Source organism: Anarhichas minor, unplaced genomic scaffold (genome assembly GCF_050575085.1).
Source record: "Anarhichas minor isolate MPS153535 unplaced genomic scaffold, ASM5057508v1 ptg000028l, whole genome shotgun sequence".
Lineage (NCBI taxonomy): Eukaryota > Metazoa > Chordata > Actinopteri > Perciformes > Anarhichadidae > Anarhichas > Anarhichas minor.
Genome location: NW_027466474.1, coordinates 19110384 through 19126134, shown reverse-complemented (window position 1 = coordinate 19126134; position 15751 = coordinate 19110384). Strand labels below are relative to the sequence as shown.

Here is a 15751-nt window from a genome sequence, read left to right as displayed (position 1 = left end):
CGGCAAACACATTGACATCTGCCAGGGACAGACCTCACCCCTCGCTCTTGTGGTGGTTCATAGGGATTGCGGCCCTCCGGCCCTCACCGCTGTGAAGGTGTGGTTGCGACAACAGGGGGTTCAAATGGTCGGCGGCACCTGTGAGTCAATGTGCTTGCTAAGGCAGCACATCTAATAAATTGGAATCGATACAGAGAGACACGCAAATTCGTGAAGCCTTTCCACATTTTGACCAGCCCGTGTTGCCCCGAGCAAGGTGCGCCGCAACACGGTGGTAACACAAGGAAGTAACACGTTGACAAGAGAGCATGCTGAAAGAGAGGAAACGGTGCAGACCCCTCTACGATTCCCTGACAGCCCCATGCGGGAAAGGCACATGGAACAAGTTTGCCATCAGATAAAGATGGCAGCAACAGGTGGACAACAAGGGGATTAAAGGTGTCGTTCCCACAATAAAGGGCTTAAAGTTGTCCCACATGCTCAGGAAGACAAATTTGGCATGACCAACTTTACACAGTGCGGCTTATCCCACTGCTGATTTCACAGAGGGATTCTCAGAGTTTGCCAGTCGTTTTGGGGGTGTGTCTTAGGAAGGGACTGCTTAGGGCCAAAGTCCAGCCCCCGGCCAGAAAGGCAACTTGGGCACCGGCCCGCTCACAGTGTCAGGACACTTTTGAGTTTATCCTTTTTGTGGATTAAACAGTCAGACAGAATGAGCCGGCACTCACGGCTAACATATTTTCCGGCAAACACATTGACATCTGCCAGGGACAGACCTCACCCCTCGCTCTTGTGGTGGTTCATAGGGATTGCGGCCCTCCGGCCCTCACCGCTGTGAAGGTGTGGTTGCGACAACAGGGGGTTCAAATGGTCGGCGGCACCTGTGAGTCAATGTGCTTGCTAAGGCAGCACATCTAATAAATTGGAATCGATACAGAGAGACACGCAAATTCGTGAAGCCTTTCCACATTTTGACCAGCCCGTGTTGCCCCGAGCAAGGTGCGCCGCAACACGGTGGTAACACAAGGAAGTAACACCTTGTCAAGAGAGCATGCTGAAAGAGAGGAAACGGTGCAGACCCCTCTACGATTCCCTGACAGCCCCATGCGGGAAAGGCACATGGAACAAGTTTGCCATCAGATAAAGATGGCAGCAACAGGTGGACAACAAGGGGATTAAAGGTGTTGTTCCCACAACAAAGGGCTTAAAGTTGTCCCACATGCTCAGGAAGACAAATTTGGCATGACCAACTTTACACAGTGCGGCTTATCCCACTGCTGATTTCACAGAGGGATTCTCAGAGTTTGCCAGTCGTTTTGGGGGTGTGTCTTAGGAAGGGACTGCTTAGGGCCACAGTCCAGCCCCCGGCCAGAAAGGCAACTTGGGCACCGGCCCGCTCAGTGTCAGGACACTTTTGAGCTTATCCTTTTTGTGGATTAAACAGTCAGACAGAATGAGCCGGCACTCACGGCTAACATATTTTCCGGCAAACACATTGACATCTGCCAGGGACAGACCTCACCCCTCGCTATTGTGGTGGTTCATAGGGATTGCGGCCCTCCGGCCCTCACCGCTGTGAAGGTGTGGTTGCGACAACAGGGGGTTCAAATGGTCGGCGGCGCCTGTGAGTCAATGTGCTTGCTAAGGCAGCACATCTAATAAATTGGAATCGATACAGAGAAGATTAGCAGAGAAGGATGACACGCAAATTCGTGAAGCGTTTCCACATTTTGACCAGCCCGTGTTGCCCCGAGCAAGGTGCGCCGCAACACGGTGGTAACACAAGGAAGTAACACGTTGTCAAGAGAGCATGCTGAAAGAGAGGAAACGGTGCAGACCCCTCTACGATTCCCTGACAGCCCCATGCGGGAAAGGCACATGGAACAAGTTTGCCATCAGATAAAGATGGCAGCAACAGGTGGACAACAAGGGGATTAAAGGTGTCGTTCCCACAATAAAGGGCTTAAAGTTGTCCCACATGCTCAGGAAGACAAATTTGGCATGACCAACTTTACACAGTGCTGCTTATCCCACTGCTGATTTCACAGAGGGATTCTCAGAGTTTGCCAGTCGTTTTGGGGGTGTGTTTTAGGAAGGGACTGCTTAGGGCCAAAGTCCAGCCCCCGGCCAGAAAGGCAACTTGGGCACCGGCCCGCTCAGTGTCAGGACACTTTTGAGCTTATCCTTTTTGTGGATTAAACAGTCAGACAGAATGAGCCGGCACTCACGGCTAACATATTTTCCGGCAAACACATTGACATCTGCCAGGGACAGACCTCACCCCTCGCTCTTGTGGTGGTTCATAGGGATTGCGGCCCTCCGGCCCTCACCGCTGTGAAGGTGTGGTTGCGACAACAGGGGGTTCAAATGGTCGGCGGCGCCTGTGAGTCAATGTGCTTGCTAAGGCAGCACATCTAATAAATTGGAATCGATACAGAGAAGATTAGCATGGCCCCTGCGAAAGGATGACACGCAAATTCGTGAAGCGTTTCCACATTTTGACCAGCCCGTGTTGCCCCGAGCAAGGTGCGCCGCAACACGGTGGTAACACAAGGAAGTAACACGTTGTCAAGAGAGCATGCTGAAAGAGAGGAAACGGTGCAGACCCCTCTACGATTCCCTGACAGCCCCATGCGGGAAAGGCACATGGAACAAGTTTGCCATCAGATAAAGATGGCAGCAACAGGTGGACAACAAGGGGATTAAAGGTGTCGTTCCCACAATAAAGGGCTTAAAGTTGTCCCACATGCTCAGGAAGACAAATTTGGCATGACCAACTTTACACAGTGCTGCTTATCCCGCTGCTGATTTCACAGAGGGATTCTCAGAGTTTGCCAGTCGTTTTGGGGGTGTGTTTTAGGAAGGGACTGCTTAGGGCCAAAGTCCAGCCCCCGGCCAGAAAGGCAACTTGGGCACCGGCCCGCTCAGTGTCAGGACACTTTTGAGCTTATCCTTTTTGTGGATTAAACAGTCAGACAGAATGAGCCGGCACTCACGGCTAACATATTTTCCGGCAAACACATTGACATCTGCCAGGGACAGACCTCACCCCTCGCTCTTGTGGTGGTTCATAGGGATTGCGGCCCTCCGGCCCTCACCGCTGTGAAGGTGTGGTTGCGACAACAGGGGGTTCAAATGGTCGGCGGCGCCTGTGAGTCAATGTGCTTGCTAAGGCAGCACATCTAATAAATTGGAATCGATACAGAGAAGATTAGCATGGCCCCTGCGAAAGGATGACACGCAAATTCGTGAAGCGTTTCCACATTTTGACCAGCCCGTGTTGCCCCGAGCAAGGTGCGCCGCAACACGGTGGTAACACAAGGAAGTAACACGTTGTCAAGAGAGCATGCTGAAAGAGAGGAAACGGTGCAGACCCCTCTACGATTCCCTGACAGCCCCATGCGGGAAAGGCACATGGAACAAGTTTGCCATCAGATAAAGATGGCAGCAACAGGTGGACAACAAGGGGATTAAAGGTGTCGTTCCCACAATAAAGGGCTTAAAGTTGTCCCACATGCTCAGGAAGACAAATTTGGCATGACCAACTTTACACAGTGCTGCTTATCCCACTGCTGATTTCACAGAGGGATTCTCAGAGTTTGCCAGTCGTTTTGGGGGTGTGTTTTAGGAAGGGACTGCTTAGGGCCAAAGTCCAGCCCCCGGCCAGAAAGGCAACTTGGGCACCGGCCCGCTCAGTGTCAGGACACTTTTGAGCTTATCCTTTTTGTGGATTAAACAGTCAGACAGAATGAGCCGGCACTCACGGCTAACATATTTTCCGGCAAACACATTGACATCTGCCAGGGACAGACCTCACCCCTCGCTCTTGTGGTGGTTCATAGGGATTGCGGCCCTCCGGCCCTCACCGCTGTGAAGGTGTGGTTGCGACAACAGGGGGTTCAAATGGTCGGCGGCGCCTGTGAGTCAATGTGCTTGCTAAGGCAGCACATCTAATAAATTGGAATCGATACAGAGAAGATTAGCAGAGAAGGATGACACGCAAATTCGTGAAGCGTTTCCATATTTTGACCAGCCCGTGTTGCCCCGAGCAAGGTGCGCCGCAACACGGTGGTAACACAAGGAAGTAACACGTTGTCAAGAGAGCATGCTGAAAGAGAGGAAACGGTGCAGACCCCTCTACGATTCCCTGACAGCCCCATGCGGGAAAGGCACATGGAACAAGTTTGCCATCAGATAAAGATGGCAGCAACAGGTGGACAACAAGGGGATTAAAGGTGTCGTTCCCACAATAAAGGGCTTAAAGTTGTCCCACATGCTCAGGAAGACAAATTTGGCATGACCAACTTTACACAGTGCGGCTTATCCCACTGCTGATTTCACAGAGGGATTCTCAGAGTTTGCCAGTCGTTTTGGGGGTGTGTCTTAGGAAGGGACTGCTTAGGGCCAAAGTCCAGCCCCCGGCCAGAAAGGCAACTTGGGCACCGGCCCGCTCACAGTGTCAGGACACTTTTGAGTTTATCCTTTTTGTGGATTAAACAGTCAGACAGAATGAGCCGGCACTCACGGCTAACATATTTTCCGGCAAACACATTGACATCTGCCAGGGACAGACCTCACCCCTCGCTCTTGTGGTGGTTCATAGGGATTGCGGCCCTCCGGCCCTCACCGCTGTGAAGGTGTGGTTGCGACAACAGGGGGTTCAAATGGTCGGCGGTGCCTGTGAGTCAATGTGCTTGCTAAGGCAGCACATCTAATAAATTGGAATCGATACAGAGAAGATTAGCATGGCCCCTGCGAAAGGATGACACGCAAATTCGTGAAGCGTTTCCACATTTTGACCAGCCCGTGTTGCCCCGAGCAAGGTGCGCCGCAACACGGTGGTAACACAAGGAAGTAACACCTTGTCAAGAGAGCATGCTGAAAGAGAGGAAACGGTGCAGACCCCTCTACGATTCCCTGACAGCCCCATGCGGGAAAGGCACATGGAACAAGTTTGCCATCAGATAAAGATGGCAGCAACAGGTGGACAACAAGGGGATTAAAGGTGTCGTTCCCACAATAAAGGGCTTAAAGTTGTCCCACATGCTCAGGAAGACAAATTTGGCATGACCAACTTTACACAGTGCGGCTTATCCCACTGCTGATTTCACAGAGGGATTCTCAGAGTTTGCCAGTCGTTTTGGGGGTGTGTCTTAGGAAGGGACTGCTTAGGGCCAAAGTCCAGCCCCCGGCCAGAAAGGCAACTTGGGCACCGGCCCGCTCAGTGTCAGGACACTTTTGAGCTTATCCTTTTTGTGGATTAAACAGTCAGACAGAATGAGCCGGCACTCACGGCTAACATATTTTCCGGCAAACACATTGACATCTGCCAGGGACAGACCTCACCCCTCGCTCTTGTGGTGGTTCATAGGGATTGCGGCCCTCCGGCCCTCACCGCTGTGAAGGTGTGGTTGCGACAACAGGGGGTTCAAATGGTCGGCGGCGCCTGTGAGTCAATGTGCTTGCTAAGGCAGCACATCTAATAAATTGGAATCGATACAGAGAAGATTAGCATGGCCCCTGTGAAAGGATGACACGCAAATTCGTGAAGCGTTTCCACATTTTGACCAGCCCGTGTTGCCCCGAGCAAGGTGCGCCGCAACACGGTGGTAACACAAGGAAGTAACACGTTGTCAAGAGAGCATGCTGAAAGAGAGGAAACGGTGCAGACCCCTCTACGATTCCCTGACAGCCCCATGCGGGAAAGGCACATGGAACAAGTTTGCCATCAGATAAAGATGGCAGCAACAGGTGGACAACAAGGGGATTAAAGGTGTCGTTCCCACAATAAAGGGCTTAAAGTTGTCCCACATGCTCAGGAAGACAAATTTGGCATGACCAACTTTACACAGTGCTGCTTATCCCACTGCTGATTTCACAGAGGGATTCTCAGAGTTTGCCAGTCGTTTTGGGGGTGTGTTTTAGGAAGGGACTGCTTAGGGCCAAAGTCCAGCCCCCGGCCAGAAAGGCAACTTGGGCACCGGCCCGCTAAGTGTCAGGACACTTTTGAGCTTATCCTTTTTGTGGATTAAACAGTCAGACAGAATGAGCCGGCACTCACGGCTAACATATTTTCCGGCAAACACATTGACATCTGCCAGGGACAGACCTCACCCCTCGCTCTTGTGGTGGTTCATAGGGATTGCGGCCCTCCGGCCCTCACCGCTGTGAAGGTGTGGTTGCGACAACAGGGGGTTCAAATGGTCGGCGGCACCTGTGAGTCAATGTGCTTGCTAAGGCAGCACATCTAATAAATTGGAATCGATACAGAGAGACACGCAAATTCGTGAAGCCTTTCCACATTTTGACCAGCCCGTGTTGCCCCGAGCAAGGTGCGCCGCAACACGGTGGTAACACAAGGAAGTAACACGTTGACAAGAGAGCATGCTGAAAGAGAGGAAACGGTGCAGACCCCTCTACGATTCCCTGACAGCCCCATGCGGGAAAGGCACATGGAACAAGTTTGCCATCAGATAAAGATGGCAGCAACAGGTGGACAACAAGGGGATTAAAGGTGTCGTTCCCACAATAAAGGGCTTAAAGTTGTCCCACATGCTCAGGAAGACAAATTTGGCATGACCAACTTTACACAGTGCGGCTTATCCCACTGCTGATTTCACAGAGGGATTCTCAGAGTTTGCCAGTCGTTTTGGGGGTGTGTCTTAGGAAGGGACTGCTTAGGGCCAAAGTCCAGCCCCCGGCCAGAAAGGCAACTTGGGCACCGGCCCGCTCACAGTGTCAGGACACTTTTGAGTTTATCCTTTTTGTGGATTAAACAGTCAGACAGAATGAGCCGGCACTCACGGCTAACATATTTTCCGGCAAACACATTGACATCTGCCAGGGACAGACCTCACCCCTCGCTCTTGTGGTGGTTCATAGGGATTGCGGCCCTCCGGCCCTCACCGCTGTGAAGGTGTGGTTGCGACAACAGGGGGTTCAAATGGTCGGCGGTGCCTGTGAGTCAATGTGCTTGCTAAGGCAGCACATCTAATAAATTGGAATCGATACAGAGAAGATTAGCATGGCCCCTGCGAAAGGATGACACGCAAATTCGTGAAGCGTTTCCACATTTTGACCAGCCCGTGTTGCCCCGAGCAAGGTGCGCCGCAACACGGTGGTAACACAAGGAAGTAACACCTTGTCAAGAGAGCATGCTGAAAGAGAGGAAACGGTGCAGACCCCTCTACGATTCCCTGACAGCCCCATGCGGGAAAGGCACATGGAACAAGTTTGCCATCAGATAAAGATGGCAGCAACAGGTGGACAACAAGGGGATTAAAGGTGTCGTTCCCACAATAAAGGGCTTAAAGTTGTCCCACATGCTCAGGAAGACAAATTTGGCATGACCAACTTTACACAGTGCGGCTTATCCCACTGCTGATTTCACAGAGGGATTCTCAGAGTTTGCCAGTCGTTTTGGGGGTGTGTCTTAGGAAGGGACTGCTTAGGGCCAAAGTCCAGCCCCCGGCCAGAAAGGCAACTTGGGCACCGGCCCGCTCAGTGTCAGGACACTTTTGAGCTTATCCTTTTTGTGGATTAAACAGTCAGACAGAATGAGCCGGCACTCACGGCTAACATATTTTCCGGCAAACACATTGACATCTGCCAGGGACAGACCTCACCCCTCGCTCTTGTGGTGGTTCATAGGGATTGCGGCCCTCCGGCCCTCACCGCTGTGAAGGTGTGGTTGCGACAACAGGGGGTTCAAATGGTCGGCGGCGCCTGTGAGTCAATGTGCTTGCTAAGGCAGCACATCTAATAAATTGGAATCGATACAGAGAAGATTAGCATGGCCCCTGTGAAAGGATGACACGCAAATTCGTGAAGCGTTTCCACATTTTGACCAGCCCGTGTTGCCCCGAGCAAGGTGCGCCGCAACACGGTGGTAACACAAGGAAGTAACACGTTGTCAAGAGAGCATGCTGAAAGAGAGGAAACGGTGCAGACCCCTCTACGATTCCCTGACAGCCCCATGCGGGAAAGGCACATGGAACAAGTTTGCCATCAGATAAAGATGGCAGCAACAGGTGGACAACAAGGGGATTAAAGGTGTCGTTCCCACAATAAAGGGCTTAAAGTTGTCCCACATGCTCAGGAAGACAAATTTGGCATGACCAACTTTACACAGTGCTGCTTATCCCACTGCTGATTTCACAGAGGGATTCTCAGAGTTTGCCAGTCGTTTTGGGGGTGTGTTTTAGGAAGGGACTGCTTAGGGCCAAAGTCCAGCCCCCGGCCAGAAAGGCAACTTGGGCACCGGCCCGCTAAGTGTCAGGACACTTTTGAGCTTATCCTTTTTGTGGATTAAACAGTCAGACAGAATGAGCCGGCACTCACGGCTAACATATTTTCCGGCAAACACATTGACATCTGCCAGGGACAGACCTCACCCCTCGCTCTTGTGGTGGTTCATAGGGATTGCGGCCCTCCGGCCCTCACCGCTGTGAAGGTGTGGTTGCGACAACAGGGGGTTCAAATGGTCGGCGGCACCTGTGAGTCAATGTGCTTGCTAAGGCAGCACATCTAATAAATTGGAATCGATACAGAGAGACACGCAAATTCGTGAAGCCTTTCCACATTTTGACCAGCCCGTGTTGCCCCGAGCAAGGTGCGCCGCAACACGGTGGTAACACAAGGAAGTAACACGTTGACAAGAGAGCATGCTGAAAGAGAGGAAACGGTGCAGACCCCTCTACGATTCCCTGACAGCCCCATGCGGGAAAGGCACATGGAACAAGTTTGCCATCAGATAAAGATGGCAGCAACAGGTGGACAACAAGGGGATTAAAGGTGTCGTTCCCACAATAAAGGGCTTAAAGTTGTCCCACATGCTCAGGAAGACAAATTTGGCATGACCAACTTTACACAGTGCGGCTTATCCCACTGCTGATTTCACAGAGGGATTCTCAGAGTTTGCCAGTCGTTTTGGGGGTGTGTCTTAGGAAGGGACTGCTTAGGGCCAAAGTCCAGCCCCCGGCCAGAAAGGCAACTTGGGCACCGGCCCGCTCACAGTGTCAGGACACTTTTGAGTTTATCCTTTTTGTGGATTAAACAGTCAGACAGAATGAGCCGGCACTCACGGCTAACATATTTTCCGGCAAACACATTGACATCTGCCAGGGACAGACCTCACCCCTCGCTCTTGTGGTGGTTCATAGGGATTGCGGCCCTCCGGCCCTCACCGCTGTGAAGGTGTGGTTGCGACAACAGGGGGTTCAAATGGTCGGCGGCACCTGTGAGTCAATGTGCTTGCTAAGGCAGCACATCTAATAAATTGGAATCGATACAGAGAGACACGCAAATTCGTGAAGCCTTTCCACATTTTGACCAGCCCGTGTTGCCCCGAGCAAGGTGCGCCGCAACACGGTGGTAACACAAGGAAGTAACACCTTGTCAAGAGAGCATGCTGAAAGAGAGGAAACGGTGCAGACCCCTCTACGATTCCCTGACAGCCCCATGCGGGAAAGGCACATGGAACAAGTTTGCCATCAGATAAAGATGGCAGCAACAGGTGGACAACAAGGGGATTAAAGGTGTTGTTCCCACAACAAAGGGCTTAAAGTTGTCCCACATGCTCAGGAAGACAAATTTGGCATGACCAACTTTACACAGTGCGGCTTATCCCACTGCTGATTTCACAGAGGGATTCTCAGAGTTTGCCAGTCGTTTTGGGGGTGTGTCTTAGGAAGGGACTGCTTAGGGCCACAGTCCAGCCCCCGGCCAGAAAGGCAACTTGGGCACCGGCCCGCTCAGTGTCAGGACACTTTTGAGCTTATCCTTTTTGTGGATTAAACAGTCAGACAGAATGAGCCGGCACTCACGGCTAACATATTTTCCGGCAAACACATTGACATCTGCCAGGGACAGACCTCACCCCTCGCTATTGTGGTGGTTCATAGGGATTGCGGCCCTCCGGCCCTCACCGCTGTGAAGGTGTGGTTGCGACAACAGGGGGTTCAAATGGTCGGCGGCGCCTGTGAGTCAATGTGCTTGCTAAGGCAGCACATCTAATAAATTGGAATCGATACAGAGAAGATTAGCATGGCCCCTGCGAAAGGATGACACGCAAATTCGTGAAGCGTTTCCACATTTTGACCAGCCCGTGTTGCCCCGAGCAAGGTGCGCCGCAACACGGTGGTAACACAAGGAAGTAACACCTTGTCAAGAGAGCATGCTGAAAGAGAGGAAACGGTGCAGACCCCTCTACGATTCCCTGACAGCCCCATGCGGGAAAGGCACATGGAACAAGTTTGCCATCAGATAAAGATGGCAGCAACAGGTGGACAACAAGGGGATTAAAGGTGTCGTTCCCACAATAAAGGGCTTAAAGTTGTCCCACATGCTCAGGAAGACAAATTTGGCATGACCAACTTTACACAGTGCGGCTTATCCCACTGCTGATTTCACAGAGGGATTCTCAGAGTTTGCCAGTCGTTTTGGGGGTGTGTCTTAGGAAGGGACTGCTTAGGGCCAAAGTCCAGCCCCCGGCCAGAAAGGCAACTTGGGCACCGGCCCGCTCACAGTGTCAGGACACTTTTGAGTTTATCCTTTTTGTGGATTAAACAGTCAGACAGAATGAGCCGGCACTCACGGCTAACATATTTTCCGGCAAACACATTGACATCTGCCAGGGACAGACCTCACCCCTCGCTCTTGTGGTGGTTCATAGGGATTGCGGCCCTCCGGCCCTCACCGCTGTGAAGGTGTGGTTGCGACAACAGGGGGTTCAAATGGTCGGCGGTGCCTGTGAGTCAATGTGCTTGCTAAGGCAGCACATCTAATAAATTGGAATCGATACAGAGAAGATTAGCATGGCCCCTGCGAAAGGATGACACGCAAATTCGTGAAGCGTTTCCACATTTTGACCAGCCCGTGTTGCCCCGAGCAAGGTGCGCCGCAACACGGTGGTAACACAAGGAAGTAACACCTTGTCAAGAGAGCATGCTGAAAGAGAGGAAACGGTGCAGACCCCTCTACGATTCCCTGACAGCCCCATGCGGGAAAGGCACATGGAACAAGTTTGCCATCAGATAAAGATGGCAGCAACAGGTGGACAACAAGGGGATTAAAGGTGTCGTTCCCACAATAAAGGGCTTAAAGTTGTCCCACATGCTCAGGAAGACAAATTTGGCATGACCAACTTTACACAGTGCGGCTTATCCCACTGCTGATTTCACAGAGGGATTCTCAGAGTTTGCCAGTCGTTTTGGGGGTGTGTCTTAGGAAGGGACTGCTTAGGGCCAAAGTCCAGCCCCCGGCCAGAAAGGCAACTTGGGCACCGGCCCGCTCAGTGTCAGGACACTTTTGAGCTTATCCTTTTTGTGGATTAAACAGTCAGACAGAATGAGCCGGCACTCACGGCTAACATATTTTCCGGCAAACACATTGACATCTGCCAGGGACAGACCTCACCCCTCGCTCTTGTGGTGGTTCATAGGGATTGCGGCCCTCCGGCCCTCACCGCTGTGAAGGTGTGGTTGCGACAACAGGGGGTTCAAATGGTCGGCGGCGCCTGTGAGTCAATGTGCTTGCTAAGGCAGCACATCTAATAAATTGGAATCGATACAGAGAAGATTAGCATGGCCCCTGTGAAAGGATGACACGCAAATTCGTGAAGCGTTTCCACATTTTGACCAGCCCGTGTTGCCCCGAGCAAGGTGCGCCGCAACACGGTGGTAACACAAGGAAGTAACACGTTGTCAAGAGAGCATGCTGAAAGAGAGGAAACGGTGCAGACCCCTCTACGATTCCCTGACAGCCCCATGCGGGAAAGGCACATGGAACAAGTTTGCCATCAGATAAAGATGGCAGCAACAGGTGGACAACAAGGGGATTAAAGGTGTCGTTCCCACAATAAAGGGCTTAAAGTTGTCCCACATGCTCAGGAAGACAAATTTGGCATGACCAACTTTACACAGTGCTGCTTATCCCACTGCTGATTTCACAGAGGGATTCTCAGAGTTTGCCAGTCGTTTTGGGGGTGTGTTTTAGGAAGGGACTGCTTAGGGCCAAAGTCCAGCCCCCGGCCAGAAAGGCAACTTGGGCACCGGCCCGCTAAGTGTCAGGACACTTTTGAGCTTATCCTTTTTGTGGATTAAACAGTCAGACAGAATGAGCCGGCACTCACGGCTAACATATTTTCCGGCAAACACATTGACATCTGCCAGGGACAGACCTCACCCCTCGCTCTTGTGGTGGTTCATAGGGATTGCGGCCCTCCGGCCCTCACCGCTGTGAAGGTGTGGTTGCGACAACAGGGGGTTCAAATGGTCGGCGGCACCTGTGAGTCAATGTGCTTGCTAAGGCAGCACATCTAATAAATTGGAATCGATACAGAGAGACACGCAAATTCGTGAAGCCTTTCCACATTTTGACCAGCCCGTGTTGCCCCGAGCAAGGTGCGCCGCAACACGGTGGTAACACAAGGAAGTAACACGTTGACAAGAGAGCATGCTGAAAGAGAGGAAACGGTGCAGACCCCTCTACGATTCCCTGACAGCCCCATGCGGGAAAGGCACATGGAACAAGTTTGCCATCAGATAAAGATGGCAGCAACAGGTGGACAACAAGGGGATTAAAGGTGTCGTTCCCACAATAAAGGGCTTAAAGTTGTCCCACATGCTCAGGAAGACAAATTTGGCATGACCAACTTTACACAGTGCGGCTTATCCCACTGCTGATTTCACAGAGGGATTCTCAGAGTTTGCCAGTCGTTTTGGGGGTGTGTCTTAGGAAGGGACTGCTTAGGGCCAAAGTCCAGCCCCCGGCCAGAAAGGCAACTTGGGCACCGGCCCGCTCACAGTGTCAGGACACTTTTGAGTTTATCCTTTTTGTGGATTAAACAGTCAGACAGAATGAGCCGGCACTCACGGCTAACATATTTTCCGGCAAACACATTGACATCTGCCAGGGACAGACCTCACCCCTCGCTCTTGTGGTGGTTCATAGGGATTGCGGCCCTCCGGCCCTCACCGCTGTGAAGGTGTGGTTGCGACAACAGGGGGTTCAAATGGTCGGCGGTGCCTGTGAGTCAATGTGCTTGCTAAGGCAGCACATCTAATAAATTGGAATTGATACAGAGAAGATTAGCATGGCCCCTGCGAAAGGATGACACGCAAATTCGTGAAGCGTTTCCACATTTTGACCAGCCCGTGTTGCCCCGAGCAAGGTGCGCCGCAACACGGTGGTAACACAAGGAAGTAACACCTTGTCAAGAGAGCATGCTGAAAGAGAGGAAACGGTGCAGACCCCTCTACGATTCCCTGACAGCCCCATGCGGGAAAGGCACATGGAACAAGTTTGCCATCAGATAAAGATGGCAGCAACAGGTGGACAACAAGGGGATTAAAGGTGTCGTTCCCACAATAAAGGGCTTAAAGTTGTCCCACATGCTCAGGAAGACAAATTTGGCATGACCAACTTTACACAGTGCGGCTTATCCCACTGCTGATTTCACAGAGGGATTCTCAGAGTTTGCCAGTCGTTTTGGGGGTGTGTCTTAGGAAGGGACTGCTTAGGGCCAAAGTCCAGCCCCCGGCCAGAAAGGCAACTTGGGCACCGGCCCGCTCAGTGTCAGGACACTTTTGAGCTTATCCTTTTTGTGGATTAAACAGTCAGACAGAATGAGCCGGCACTCACGGCTAACATATTTTCCGGCAAACACATTGACATCTGCCAGGGACAGACCTCACCCCTCGCTCTTGTGGTGGTTCATAGGGATTGCGGCCCTCCGGCCCTCACCGCTGTGAAGGTGTGGTTGCGACAACAGGGGGTTCAAATGGTCGGCGGCGCCTGTGAGTCAATGTGCTTGCTAAGGCAGCACATCTAATAAATTGGAATCGATACAGAGAAGATTAGCATGGCCCCTGTGAAAGGATGACACGCAAATTCGTGAAGCGTTTCCACATTTTGACCAGCCCGTGTTGCCCCGAGCAAGGTGCGCCGCAACACGGTGGTAACACAAGGAAGTAACACGTTGTCAAGAGAGCATGCTGAAAGAGAGGAAACGGTGCAGACCCCTCTACGATTCCCTGACAGCCCCATGCGGGAAAGGCACATGGAACAAGTTTGCCATCAGATAAAGATGGCAGCAACAGGTGGACAACAAGGGGATTAAAGGTGTCGTTCCCACAATAAAGGGCTTAAAGTTGTCCCACATGCTCAGGAAGACAAATTTGGCATGACCAACTTTACACAGTGCTGCTTATCCCACTGCTGATTTCACAGAGGGATTCTCAGAGTTTGCCAGTCGTTTTGGGGGTGTGTTTTAGGAAGGGACTGCTTAGGGCCAAAGTCCAGCCCCCGGCCAGAAAGGCAACTTGGGCACCGGCCCGCTAAGTGTCAGGACACTTTTGAGCTTATCCTTTTTGTGGATTAAACAGTCAGACAGAATGAGCCGGCACTCACGGCTAACATATTTTCCGGCAAACACATTGACATCTGCCAGGGACAGACCTCACCCCTCGCTCTTGTGGTGGTTCATAGGGATTGCGGCCCTCCGGCCCTCACCGCTGTGAAGGTGTGGTTGCGACAACAGGGGGTTCAAATGGTCGGCGGCACCTGTGAGTCAATGTGCTTGCTAAGGCAGCACATCTAATAAATTGGAATCGATACAGAGAGACACGCAAATTCGTGAAGCCTTTCCACATTTTGACCAGCCCGTGTTGCCCCGAGCAAGGTGCGCCGCAACACGGTGGTAACACAAGGAAGTAACACGTTGACAAGAGAGCATGCTGAAAGAGAGGAAACGGTGCAGACCCCTCTACGATTCCCTGACAGCCCCATGCGGGAAAGGCACATGGAACAAGTTTGCCATCAGATAAAGATGGCAGCAACAGGTGGACAACAAGGGGATTAAAGGTGTCGTTCCCACAATAAAGGGCTTAAAGTTGTCCCACATGCTCAGGAAGACAAATTTGGCATGACCAACTTTACACAGTGCGGCTTATCCCACTGCTGATTTCACAGAGGGATTCTCAGAGTTTGCCAGTCGTTTTGGGGGTGTGTCTTAGGAAGGGACTGCTTAGGGCCAAAGTCCAGCCCCCGGCCAGAAAGGCAACTTGGGCACCGGCCCGCTCACAGTGTCAGGACACTTTTGAGTTTATCCTTTTTGTGGATTAAACAGTCAGACAGAATGAGCCGGCACTCACGGCTAACATATTTTCCGGCAAACACATTGACATCTGCCAGGGACAGACCTCACCCCTCGCTCTTGTGGTGGTTCATAGGGATTGCGGCCCTCCGGCCCTCACCGCTGTGAAGGTGTGGTTGCGACAACAGGGGGTTCAAATGGTCGGCGGCACCTGTGAGTCAATGTGCTTGCTAAGGCAGCACATCTAATAAATTGGAATCGATACAGAGAGACACGCAAATTCGTGAAGCCTTTCCACATTTTGACCAGCCCGTGTTGCCCCGAGCAAGGTGCGCCGCAACACGGTGGTAACACAAGGAAGTAACACCTTGTCAAGAGAGCATGCTGAAAGAGAGGAAACGGTGCAGACCCCTCTACGATTCCCTGACAGCCCCATGCGGGAAAGGCACATGGAACAAGTTTGCCATCAGATAAAGATGGCAGCAACAGGTGGACAACAAGGGGATTAAAGGTGTTGTTCCCACAATAAAGGGCTTAAAGTTGTCCCACATGCTCAGGAAGACAAATTTGGCATGACCAACTTTACACAGTGCGGCTTATCCCACTGCTGATTTCACAGAGGGATTCTCAGAGTTTGCCAGTCGTTTTGGGGGTGTG

The 15751-nt window shown here is 51.9% G+C and overlaps 11 non-coding genes and 2 pseudogenes across 11 annotated transcripts; all 13 read left to right on the top strand.

The window, feature by feature from the left end:
• The first annotated feature begins 1634 nt into the window (after positions 1-1634).
• LOC142963324 (U6 spliceosomal RNA) lies at positions 1635-1732 on the top strand (annotated as a pseudogene).
• A 661-nt stretch (positions 1733-2393) lies between these two features.
• Positions 2394-2500, top strand: LOC142963374 (U6 spliceosomal RNA). Its single transcript, XR_012957468.1, has one exon. It is a non-coding gene; the product is annotated as a U6 spliceosomal RNA (small nuclear RNA).
• A 661-nt stretch (positions 2501-3161) lies between these two features.
• Positions 3162-3268, top strand: LOC142963373 (U6 spliceosomal RNA). Its single transcript, XR_012957467.1, has one exon. It is a non-coding gene; the product is annotated as a U6 spliceosomal RNA (small nuclear RNA).
• A 661-nt stretch (positions 3269-3929) lies between these two features.
• On the top strand, positions 3930-4027 carry LOC142963318 (U6 spliceosomal RNA; annotated as a pseudogene).
• A 663-nt stretch (positions 4028-4690) lies between these two features.
• Positions 4691-4797, top strand: LOC142963372 (U6 spliceosomal RNA). Its single transcript, XR_012957466.1, has one exon. It is a non-coding gene; the product is annotated as a U6 spliceosomal RNA (small nuclear RNA).
• Positions 4798-5458: 661 nt separating this feature from the next.
• Positions 5459-5565, top strand: LOC142963314 (U6 spliceosomal RNA). Its single transcript, XR_012957431.1, has one exon. It is a non-coding gene; the product is annotated as a U6 spliceosomal RNA (small nuclear RNA).
• Positions 5566-6969: 1404 nt separating this feature from the next.
• LOC142963371 (U6 spliceosomal RNA) lies at positions 6970-7076 on the top strand. The gene has a single exon (XR_012957465.1). It is a non-coding gene; the product is annotated as a U6 spliceosomal RNA (small nuclear RNA).
• A 661-nt stretch (positions 7077-7737) lies between these two features.
• On the top strand, positions 7738-7844 carry LOC142963313 (U6 spliceosomal RNA). Its single transcript, XR_012957430.1, has one exon. It is a non-coding gene; the product is annotated as a U6 spliceosomal RNA (small nuclear RNA).
• A 2145-nt stretch (positions 7845-9989) lies between these two features.
• On the top strand, positions 9990-10096 carry LOC142963369 (U6 spliceosomal RNA). Its single transcript, XR_012957464.1, has one exon. It is a non-coding gene; the product is annotated as a U6 spliceosomal RNA (small nuclear RNA).
• A 663-nt stretch (positions 10097-10759) lies between these two features.
• Positions 10760-10866, top strand: LOC142963368 (U6 spliceosomal RNA). Its single transcript, XR_012957463.1, has one exon. It is a non-coding gene; the product is annotated as a U6 spliceosomal RNA (small nuclear RNA).
• Positions 10867-11527: 661 nt separating this feature from the next.
• Positions 11528-11634, top strand: LOC142963312 (U6 spliceosomal RNA). Its single transcript, XR_012957429.1, has one exon. It is a non-coding gene; the product is annotated as a U6 spliceosomal RNA (small nuclear RNA).
• Positions 11635-13038: 1404 nt separating this feature from the next.
• On the top strand, positions 13039-13145 carry LOC142963308 (U6 spliceosomal RNA). The gene has a single exon (XR_012957425.1). It is a non-coding gene; the product is annotated as a U6 spliceosomal RNA (small nuclear RNA).
• Positions 13146-13806: 661 nt separating this feature from the next.
• On the top strand, positions 13807-13913 carry LOC142963311 (U6 spliceosomal RNA). Its single transcript, XR_012957428.1, has one exon. It is a non-coding gene; the product is annotated as a U6 spliceosomal RNA (small nuclear RNA).
• Positions 13914-15751: the final 1838 nt, after the last annotated feature.